This window comes from Bidens hawaiensis, unplaced genomic scaffold (genome assembly GCF_021521415.1).
Source record: "Bidens hawaiensis isolate Kalapana, Puna unplaced genomic scaffold, B.hawaiensis_p1.1 tig00048953_1, whole genome shotgun sequence".
NCBI classification, from domain to species: Eukaryota; Viridiplantae; Streptophyta; class Magnoliopsida; order Asterales; family Asteraceae; genus Bidens; species Bidens hawaiensis.
Genome location: NW_027498749.1, coordinates 92,902 through 103,623, shown reverse-complemented (window position 1 = coordinate 103,623; position 10,722 = coordinate 92,902).

The following is a 10,722-nucleotide window of genomic DNA, read 5'->3' as shown; positions in this document are numbered from 1 at the left end:
TTATCAAGACCAAGAAGCCTGCTGTTCCAGCCATGTTCAAGAAAAGTTATAACATCAAAGGCTATGCTGAGTCGAAGAAGGGAATCATCTGTTGGATATATGATGATCAGATGAAGTTGTTTGTAGTGAAGCGTTATGATGGTATTCAATACTTCAAAAGAATGTTGAGGTCTCTCAATACGTTGCCGGAATGTGAGGTGAAGGATTTGGCCAGGTTGGGCCTGATAAATAGAAGTGACAACAATATGGCAAGAATGATTGAGAAGATTGTGTGGAAAGAAAGCATAAAAGAAAAGAAGTTTGAACTATTAAAGCCACCAAATGGAAAGCTCGTGGAGGATACAGAAAGGGGATTGAGAGCAGATGGCAAGCCATGGATGGTGATGAAGTACAAACCGATCCGATGCATCAAGGAGGTTCCAATGAAGACTATGCCTCAAGATGTGTTGAAGAATCTAAAATGGTGGTACGTTGATTGCCAGACTGCTGAAGCCGTGATGGAAGACGAAGATGAACAAGAAGTGCTGAGGGTGTATGACCCGATGCATCTTGTTAACTTATCGAAAGCTGATTTGCAAGTGTTGAATGAAAAGAAGATATTCTATATTCCTGCTTGGAAGGATGAAGCAAGGAAATATCAGCGAGTAGTCACGGTGTGTGTTAGAGAAGGAGTGCACGCATGAAGATACAGGATTACGAGACAAGAGCTGAAAGATCAAGATATGAAGCTACTGCCAAGGGGGAGTCTGTTGGTGCATAGATGTCAGTAGTTCATATGTCTAATGTCTGTAATCGAGTCTGTAATATTGTTTGTGTATTTGTTTGTATAAGCGAAGTTGTTGACAAGTTCGCTTAGGCGAACTTGTTAACCAAGCGAAGTTGTTGACAAGTTCGCCTAGGCGAACTTGTTGAATGAGCGAAGTTAAGGACAACTTCGCCTGAGGCGAAGTTGTCGTGTATTTATATAGTTTACTGTTTACGAGATTAGAGATCGAGTAGTTCAGTTTACGTGTAATTCAGTGAGTCGAGTGACGTGAGGTCGAGAGTCTGTAAGTATCTCGGTTCGAGTTATTATTATAACGTGGTTTTGTTCGTATCGTGTTCGTGTGTTTGTGAGATTGTGATCTACGTCCGTAACGATCTACACAGGGATTCCGCACCTGTGTATATCGGGATATCTCGTGTGATCCGTCCGGGGAACCTACACTTCGGCTTCTCTTCCACCTTCCCCCTCGAGGAAGTCCCTTGACCGGACCCCCCCCCCCGCCTTACTGGTAGGACAGTTTGATGCCAAGTGATCAGCACCCTTACAGCGGAAACAAGTCAACGTCGGACACTCGAAATGGAGGTGTCCAACCTTATCACAACGAAAACAGGAGCCAGACCCACTCTTACATTCCCCCTTGTGCGGTTTCCCGCACTTCTTGCAATTACCGAACGCCGCATCCCACTTAAATTCATAAGTCTCTGTCTTTACCCTTTTCTCAAATGAATTAAAATTGTTTCCCCCAGGCCGCTTACCGTACAAATTTGAGTTCCATGTCTTCCTAGTCTCGTTCGGCGGTAACTTCTCCCTCTGATCATACAATGTACCTACTAGGGTAATCACCGAGTGAAAAGAGTTCATGTCGGTGGTCACCACACCCCTACGAATATCTGCCGAAATCCCCTTCACATACTTTTTAATCCTCTTGGCTTCGGGAGTAACCAAATCGGGACATAAACGAGCCATCTTGTTAAACTTTGTGGTATAGTCCCGATGCGTCATATTGCCTGCCTCCAAGGTTAAGAAATCCTACTCAATCTTATCCAATTCGTGTGGAGGACAAAACTGATCCAGAACCAATTTCTTTAACTCATCCCACGTCATCCTCCTAATCGAACGATCACCCATAGCCTGCACCAGATTATCCCACCAAAACAGTGCCTTGGAACGAAAAGAGGCAGTAGCATAGGTTACCATGTCATCCCCCTTACATTTACTAACCCTCAGAATGGCCTCCATCTCTCTCACCCACTGATGTGCTGCCAACGCATCCTTGGTACCATCGAAAGAAGGGGGGTCACACTTCTTAAAGTCACCATATGAGCAACCCCGAGTAGATACACTAACAGTCCGCACTTCGTCTTCATCCCCACTCGGCGCGTACACCTCCTCCTCCTCGACCTGCATCTCCTTACCCTTCCTTCCCTTATCCGAACTCTTACCAAACAATGACTCCTCCATGGCCCTGACGGCCTTTGCAACGATCTCGGGAATGGCGCTATAGAGCACCTGGTAAACCTCATCCGCGATAGCCGCGTGCATAGTAGGATCTAAGGCGGGGTTATCCCCCTTCTCATGAATCGGGGTTTCCTACTGGGGAGTAGGAATCACATTCTCGGCTTTGGCACGTGGCTTATGACCACGACCACGAACACTAGAACCACCTCTCTTAGCTGCTCGAATATTAACCATGACTTATCCCTACAAAGACAGAATTTTAATATGGTCAAGTACAAGTGGCATTTAGAACATGTAAGGTCAGGGTAAACTACTAATGACGTTGATCAAGTGTAATTAGTCATTTACTTTACCCGCTCGTCCTAATCACCCCCTACCCCTAACCACATTAGCCTTCTATCTAACACTTAAATAATCAATCACATACTGGAAACTTTAAAATTTAAAGGAATGACTAATAACTAAAGTTAGCTCTTGGCGTGCAGCTACTTGCGGTGGGCATACTAGTCTTTTCCCTTACAGTTTGAGTCCAAGCATTCGGGGATGCTCGGATCCCTCGAACCATGGCTCTGATACCAACTTGTAAGACCCCGAACCCCGGGAATCCTACAGTTGGTATTCATCCATCACACTTATAAAAAAAATACTTAAACTTGAAAACAGTTCATTCCATTAAAATAAACATCTCAAAGAGTAATTCAGCGGAAAACCATAATTGATAAAACAAGTTCCCGAAATCCGGGAATTATGCCCAAAACCAATTTAAATGTATTTAAATAAATATTAAAAAGAAAATGTTTATTATTATTGAAACATCCGACTAGGCATGCCCTCCACCGTCCAAGTAGCTTCGTGCACGTCCAAGCCATAATGCATCCACCTCCTAACCTAAAACTCACACTAACATGCACACAAAGTCAGCTTGAGTTGAATGAGTTCAAGTTTTAGTAAATAACATCAATAATTAATAATCATAATAGTCATTCCAAAGGTTTTAAACTATAACAGGGATACATCAGTTAGGCCATCATCTTCAATAAATAATCATCCTTATATATATATATATATATATATATATATATATACATACATACATATAAACATCTTTATAAGTGCATCCCTATATATATATACATATATATATATATATGTACACACACATATATATATAACATCCAAGTAATAACATCGGGGTCGAGCAAACGTACAACCCAAACACGTAACATCTCATCAACGTATGCAAACACAAAGTAGGCATACATAACATGCATAGTCGATAACGACTACTAACATCGCCAAATATTAGCCATACAATAATACATACATACATACTATACACCCCAAGGCCTACCATATACAAGCAAGCCTATATAAAATAGTTTAAAATCGCTTAGGTGTGCATGCTAGCCCAAAAACATAAAAAGATTTAAAAGAGGCATCATGAACTCACCTGATACAAGACATGTATTCACCATGAGCTAGATGATCCCTAAGTAATCCCAAAACTCAAACACCTGTCGGTTTACATACAAACATTACAATCAACATCGAAAGGACTCGTTTATCCTACGAGATGTTCTAGCATGGTTCGAGTTACCTAAAGTCTCGACCTCATCAAACTCAATCATAACAGCCCCCGAGGCCTCACATTCACCAACACGACCCTTAGATACTCTCGGGAATAAAGAATTCCCAATTTACTCCCCGGAAGCACTAGGTGACACTAACACGCGCGTTTAAGAGTCGTTTAGGCCATTAACATCCAACTCACCCCCGTGTGGACCCAACATGATAAAATCACAGCCAACATGTCCACACGACGCTACACGAGTCAAATGGGTCGGTAACTCGCAAGTACAACGCACCAACCATTCAATAAACGCAATTGCGCGTTGTATCGACCCGTTTGAGTAACCGACAACCAATTCAGCCCCATAACTTATAAAAATGATTGTTCAACAACCCGTACATCAAACCAAGTTCCCCCGATCTGAATTGGTCGTTAATCACTTCAACCCTCGCGTTAAACGCATCAAACTACACTTCTAGTCAACCAAACACTAACAATCAAACTACAACTAGTTCACCAATCTAATGAACACCAATGAACATGATTTATAAGTATGATATACTAGACATACCTAGGAGTATTTTGGTGTAAAAGCCTCAACCAAAACAGTCCCGAAAAGGTTAGGATTGATAGCCACCCGGTAAGCCTACAACACGCAATTTAACGATTAATACACGTGATATAAGGGTCAATTAAGGTGTAAAAGACTTGGGGAATCATAGTTCTAACCTTTAATTTATGTTTTATGCTCAACACTTGGCTGGAAAAAGGAAAATAGCAGGGGGGGGGCTCCTAGCTGCCGATCGGGATTAGAGAGGGGAGGGGGGTTAGGGTTTTGTGATTAGTGTTATAACATAAAAATATTTCATTCTAGCCCCTCTAAATTGAATAATAAGGCAACTTGGAAGAAAAGTTAAACGATTAAACGTACCGGGATGACGTAAAGGCTTCCGAGAAACGTCGGTTAAATCCCGAGAATTATACATACTTTACGAGCTTTAAATCTTTGAACAGAGATTAACGGGTGTTAAAGTGTGTTTTTGGTTTCATAGATCAATTTCGAGTTCGTCGATCCTCATCGGGAAATACAGTTGATTTTATGTGGAAAATGGAGGCACGTAGTACGAACGAACAGTCACGATCTCATCGTAGTTTTTCATACTTATATCATAAACATACATATATACATATGCACATACAAACATACAGATGTGCATACATACAAACGTAAATACATTTTTTACATACGCGCGTACATACAAACTATGATTGTGCGGTACGCAGAACTGATTTCGTTGAAACTTACGAAACTCACCAACTGTTTGTAGTTGACCCGTTTTCGACATGCTTTTCAGGTGTCCAGAATAGTGAAGTAGATCGCTTATATGCTACGTTTTTGGACTGTTATCGAGATTATGTGAATTGATGCAAGTGTACTAGTAAGAAGTAAAGCAGTAAAAGGACTGGCTTAGATTTGTATCACCTAGTTGTAAAGGAAGTTAGAACAATGTAATATATTGTAAATTAGTTAGTAATGTTTCTTTGTGAACAACGTGTTTGATACCAATTGTGTCTGTTACATTACCATTTTACGCTTTCGCAAATCGCTTAACGGGGGGTGACAGAGTCGGAAGTCGGGTTTTGGTCACTAGCCTTAAAATCTCGAAACAAAAATAAAAGTCTTCTGGACTAAAAGTCGGTTCCGACCAGAAGTATTATAAATTGATTGGTCAAAGTTGTTGACCAATATGCCCTTAAATGGGTTAGAGCCAAATTGACCCATCAATAATCATAAATTTATTGAGGTTTATTGATCATGGAATAATAATGAACAACTTATCTGAACACAACTTACCCGAAAAATGCTCGAATCAATGAGAAACGGAAGTCAAACGTCGGAGACATAGCAAAGTCAAACACCACCACTAGCAACTTCAAGTATTATAGGAAACACGAAGGTGAAGTATGTTGTATATGGAGAATGACGGCTGGGAGAACAATATTTCAGCAACATCTAGGGTTTGAAGTTGTGGTTTCTTTATATAATCATTGGTTCAACTTGTAGAACAAGAAATCGACTCGTTTAGGTAAACGAATAATATATTGATGACGAAATCGGGTCTTGTGATCTTAAATATATCGATGGGATTGCAGAGATTGAACTTAGACACCTTTTAATAGCAGATTAAAGAACTTGTATCTCAATTTTCAGGATTTAAGGGTCATTTAGGAAAAGATTTAGCATTAAACGAGAATCAAAAACAAACTTAGCTGATCTAGTCTTGCTTCGCGCTACGTGAACCAGGAAGGTTCTTCCTTCTCACTAGCGAAGGAAGGACGTTAACCAGATTTTAATTTTTGGCAGTTTTAGTCCCTGAATTTTCAAAAAATCCAATTTTAAGCCATTTTTAGTGATTTTGAGAGTTTCTAAGGGCTATTTGGCACGATTGGAAGTTAAGGAATGATAAACTAAGTTTAAAAAAAATTAATTACTAATAAATGCATGATTTTATTGATACGAAAGATCCAAATTACATCCCCGAATTAGGTAAACAAATACGAATACGAATACGGAAAAAACCGAAATGTTACAGTAACATTTTGATTTGTTTAAGGGAATTTAAAATGCAATTACTTTGATTATGACTTGTATAAAGTGAAATTTGTTTTTAAGTAAATATGATGGTTCAATTCCTGAGTTTTGGTGATCATATCAATAGTGTAATCTAACTTTTCATTTAAACGATTGAATGGAAATGTTAAAGTTCCAAACCTATTTATATTGGTTTAGTAGCCTCCGCCCTTCGACGTTCAGAAATAAATTAGGCTATGAGAGGGGAAGATCGCACCATCTAGATCTAATCATGAAAATTAAAGCTTAGTTAAAGCACCATCTTTAGATTTCTAAGCTTCTTTGGTAATCAATTTATTCTTTTTGTTAGTAATGCTTTTGAGTTAGGGTTCATGTTGTTGTGAAATCCCTAAACTTGTAGTTAGGGGTATAGTACTCGTTGTTGGGTAGAAAAGCTAAATGATGTGATAAAATGGTTAAATGTAGAAAATGAGCATCAGGGTTCAATTGCATGTGGTGGTTTTGGATGTCAAAATAAATGTACTGGTCGTGATTCGGTTTGTGTAATTATATATATATATTATAAATTGCAACTTCTAATCTGTGTAGTCGTCACTATTCATTGTAATATGCTGTATTAAAAATAGTACATTATGCTTATGTGTTTGTACTTTTCTATCTGTATTGCTTTGCTGCCACGTATCAAGCTCACTGTCAGAAACCATATGCTTTGTATTTGCTTTGTTGCCACGTATGACATCTATCTTTACAGCTCATAGTCATAAAATCATGCCATCTGCCCATGTTTCTTTACATATTCAATTATATATTCCTTCACATTCATCATACATATAGAAAGAGGAGTCCTCTGCCGATTTACAACCAACCATCAACAGCCGACCACAGACACGAACACGGCGGCCATATTTTTAATGACTTGCTTTTTAAGTTTTAACGCAATCATCGACCGCCAAGGGTTTCAACAAATCGGTTATCCGAAAATGTTTAGCTGCATGGCGGTGACGGCGTTAGGGTTTCATGACTTTCAAAAGACCAGACAAAGATAATGAGCTGACTGTCCCCATGTGTCCAGTACAGCGGCGGTAGCTGCAACTTTCGGTGGACTCTCCTCATTTATAGCGACGGTGTTTGAAGGTTTAAAAAACAGATTGGTGGTAGTGGGAGAGGGCTGGGTTAGAGCCTACGACGATAGGAGGGTAGCCATTAATTGGTACAAATTAATGCATAGGCTTCACTTGAAGTTATGTGTAAATGGAGGCGCAAAAAAGTATATTTAGTAATTTTTACTTTTTTTAACATGATGGGTGTGTGATAAGGTTTTGTATTTGAGGTTGTGAGGGTGAAGCTTTTGCTTATGAATGAACTTATAAACCCAACTGATCTTTACACATAATGCCAAATGCCTATCCCAATACATTGCAAGGTTCAAATCCCAGCATAGCAAAAAGCTAACATTTGGAACATGATTAAGGCTAAACCAACAGTTTTGAACACAACATAATGCAAACAATACATAGCTTTGGTATTCATATATTGTCATGAGAATATCGTTGGGTTATAAGCAAATAAATATGTTAATTCTATCGTGGATCATTCATTTTCTCTTACTGGAATTGGTTCAAAGTGTCTTTAGTGCAGTTTATACTAATATAAAAGCTAATGTGCAACCCCAACCCCGCCGCGTTACTAATGTAAAAGACTACAAGCTAGTAAACGTGGCGCATCCTAACCCACCCCTATGTGTTACTAATGTAAAAGATCAACATCTAACGAACGCTAACGTACGTTACACATCCGAACCCCTAACCCCCACCACTTCGTGCCTAACCCCCACCCTGCCGCAAGTGTGGCGGGTCTAAATACTAGCTTTTTATATAAATGAGGTGTATATATAACATAGAGAATTTGTAAATAACTAGAGTTCATATATACATATATGAATGACATATTTTTAACTTGTGTATGTATACACATGCTTATATGATGATTGTTTTAGGATCTTCAAACTTATGAAAGGACAATATGGAATTGATTATAAAGAAATGATCAATCAAATTGGGGCCCACAAGAAAACAATATAAGAGGTAAGTACTTTATTTTATTTTAAACCATTATTGAGAATATTGTTGTAGCTGCAAATTTGGTTGTTATGTTGCTTAATGAACTAAAAGTGCATAATCACAAGTACCAAAGAGGTCGTTTAACATGAATTAGTGATTATGGATTGAACTACCTAAAACTCAATGATTACGTGAGGCCGTCCTCACTCTTCATCAGCAATTCATGAGATGATCTCATGATTACATCCAATAATCATTAGTCATCATCCTCACTCTTCCTCTATCCTCGCTCTTGTAAATAATCTAATGCCATTTACATTTGCGCGTGCGAAGTGTTTGATGAAATACCTATCTAAGGTTTAGCATCTTTTTGCCTTATTTTGTGACAACTCCTTCTTTTTCTTTGAACAGCTCATACTATATGTTTCATTGTTGTTCGGATGCTGGAACAGGAAATTAGGGGATTTCTCGCTTGATTTCTCATCTCAAGAGTTTACACCTTTCTAAAGAAGAATGTAGAAATGTGTTGTGCGAGGCGATCGTTGAGGACCATTGGTTGTTTATAACTGTGGAGGAAACATTGAAGGTTCTTGGTTAATGGTTGCATGGGGAGTGCATGAGTCTTCATTCCTTGATTCGTGCTTGTCATCACACTAATGGCCTCGTACAGTTTACTGATCGTGCAAGTGACTTGGGTGGACACATCATCGGGATCAAGAAACCTTCTACCAAGGTGCCTGAGACCATTGTTCAAGAGTCCTTCATATTGGGTGTTTCCCTCCTTAATCCTGTCCTTGACATACCCACTATTACCGTCAAGTGTATCCATCGTTGTTGTCATTTGGCTTCTCGCAAGCGTTGAAAACAACACTCTATAAAGTTGTTGCCCAATCATGATCTGTTGATGCATGGACTAGGTTGTTACTTCTTCCTCGCTGCACTTTATAGGTGTTTAGACCTAAAAATAAAAGTAGGTCCAGGAATACGAAAGCATTGCTACATCGTTTAATAACGAGTTCTCGAGCTACATGGGGAAAGATGACGGTACTCCCATGTTAATTAAAAACATGTTAAATCGAGAGGAATCTTGGCAGCGATAACATTAGGCAGCGTCTTAGGAAAGTTGCAGATGGTTATTTTATAGCAGTAGTAAAAGTGTTTTGCTCGTCGGGTGCACCATGTAATGCTGATACCATAAAGGCTTTAGAGGCTAAACACATATACAAGCAACCTCCGTCTATGTCGAGCATGACATATTTTGAGCCTCCTCTTGTGGAGGAGGTTGATAGTGTCCTCGGTTGCAGTAAACCGTTTCCTAAAGGGACTTCGTGTGGGAGTGATGGTTTGGCGCAGCACATTTTGGATGCTCTTTGAGGAGAAGGGCCCGCTATTGCCACTGACCTCATACGTGTTATCACTATACTGGTTAATTTAGGGTTATAAGGGAGACGCCCGTCAACTTTAGCAAAGCTTCTTGCGTCTGCTCCTCTCACACCGCTTTTGAAACTCGACAACGGGATTCGACCTATTGTAGTGGGCACTATATGGAGACGTCTATTACTAAGGCTGCTTTGAAAGGTGTTGGTAAAGAAATGACCAAACACATTAAGGATTTCCAGTTTGGAGCTAGCTTGTCGGGTGGCATTGAGGCCATATTATACAGCATTAACAGGGTATTGAGGGAGCGCTACACTGATGGGTCTATTGCCATTCTTGCATTGGATTTTTCTAATGCATTTAACATGGTGGATAGATCAACTTTAATTCGCAAGATAAGGATCAACTGTCTTTCTATTTTCTTGTGGGTAGAATTTTTATACGGACAGCCATCAAGATTGTGTCATGGAGATGATCACATTTGTTCCACCACGAGGGTTCAACAAGGAGCCCCATTAGGACAACATCTTTTCACCCTTTTTTTGCACCCCCTTGTGCATAATATTCGAGACAATTGCAAGCTTCTCCTTCATTCTTGGTATCTTTACGATGGGACTGTTATTGTAGATTTAGAGGAGGTGGCTAAAGTGTTGGATATCATTAAGGTGATGGGTCCAACTTTAGGCATTGAACTGGATATTAAGAAAACTGAGATATTTTGGTCTTCTTATGATGGTAGAAAGTCTCATGATGGTTTATTTTCTTTTGACATTAGGAGACTATCATTAGAGGCAAAGGTTTTTTTAAAGCTGTTAGAAAAGACACTGGGTTTATTAAGTGGTTGGCCAAAAAAGAGAGCTGCTAATGCTATTGATACGATGTGTCTTCTCCCAACACC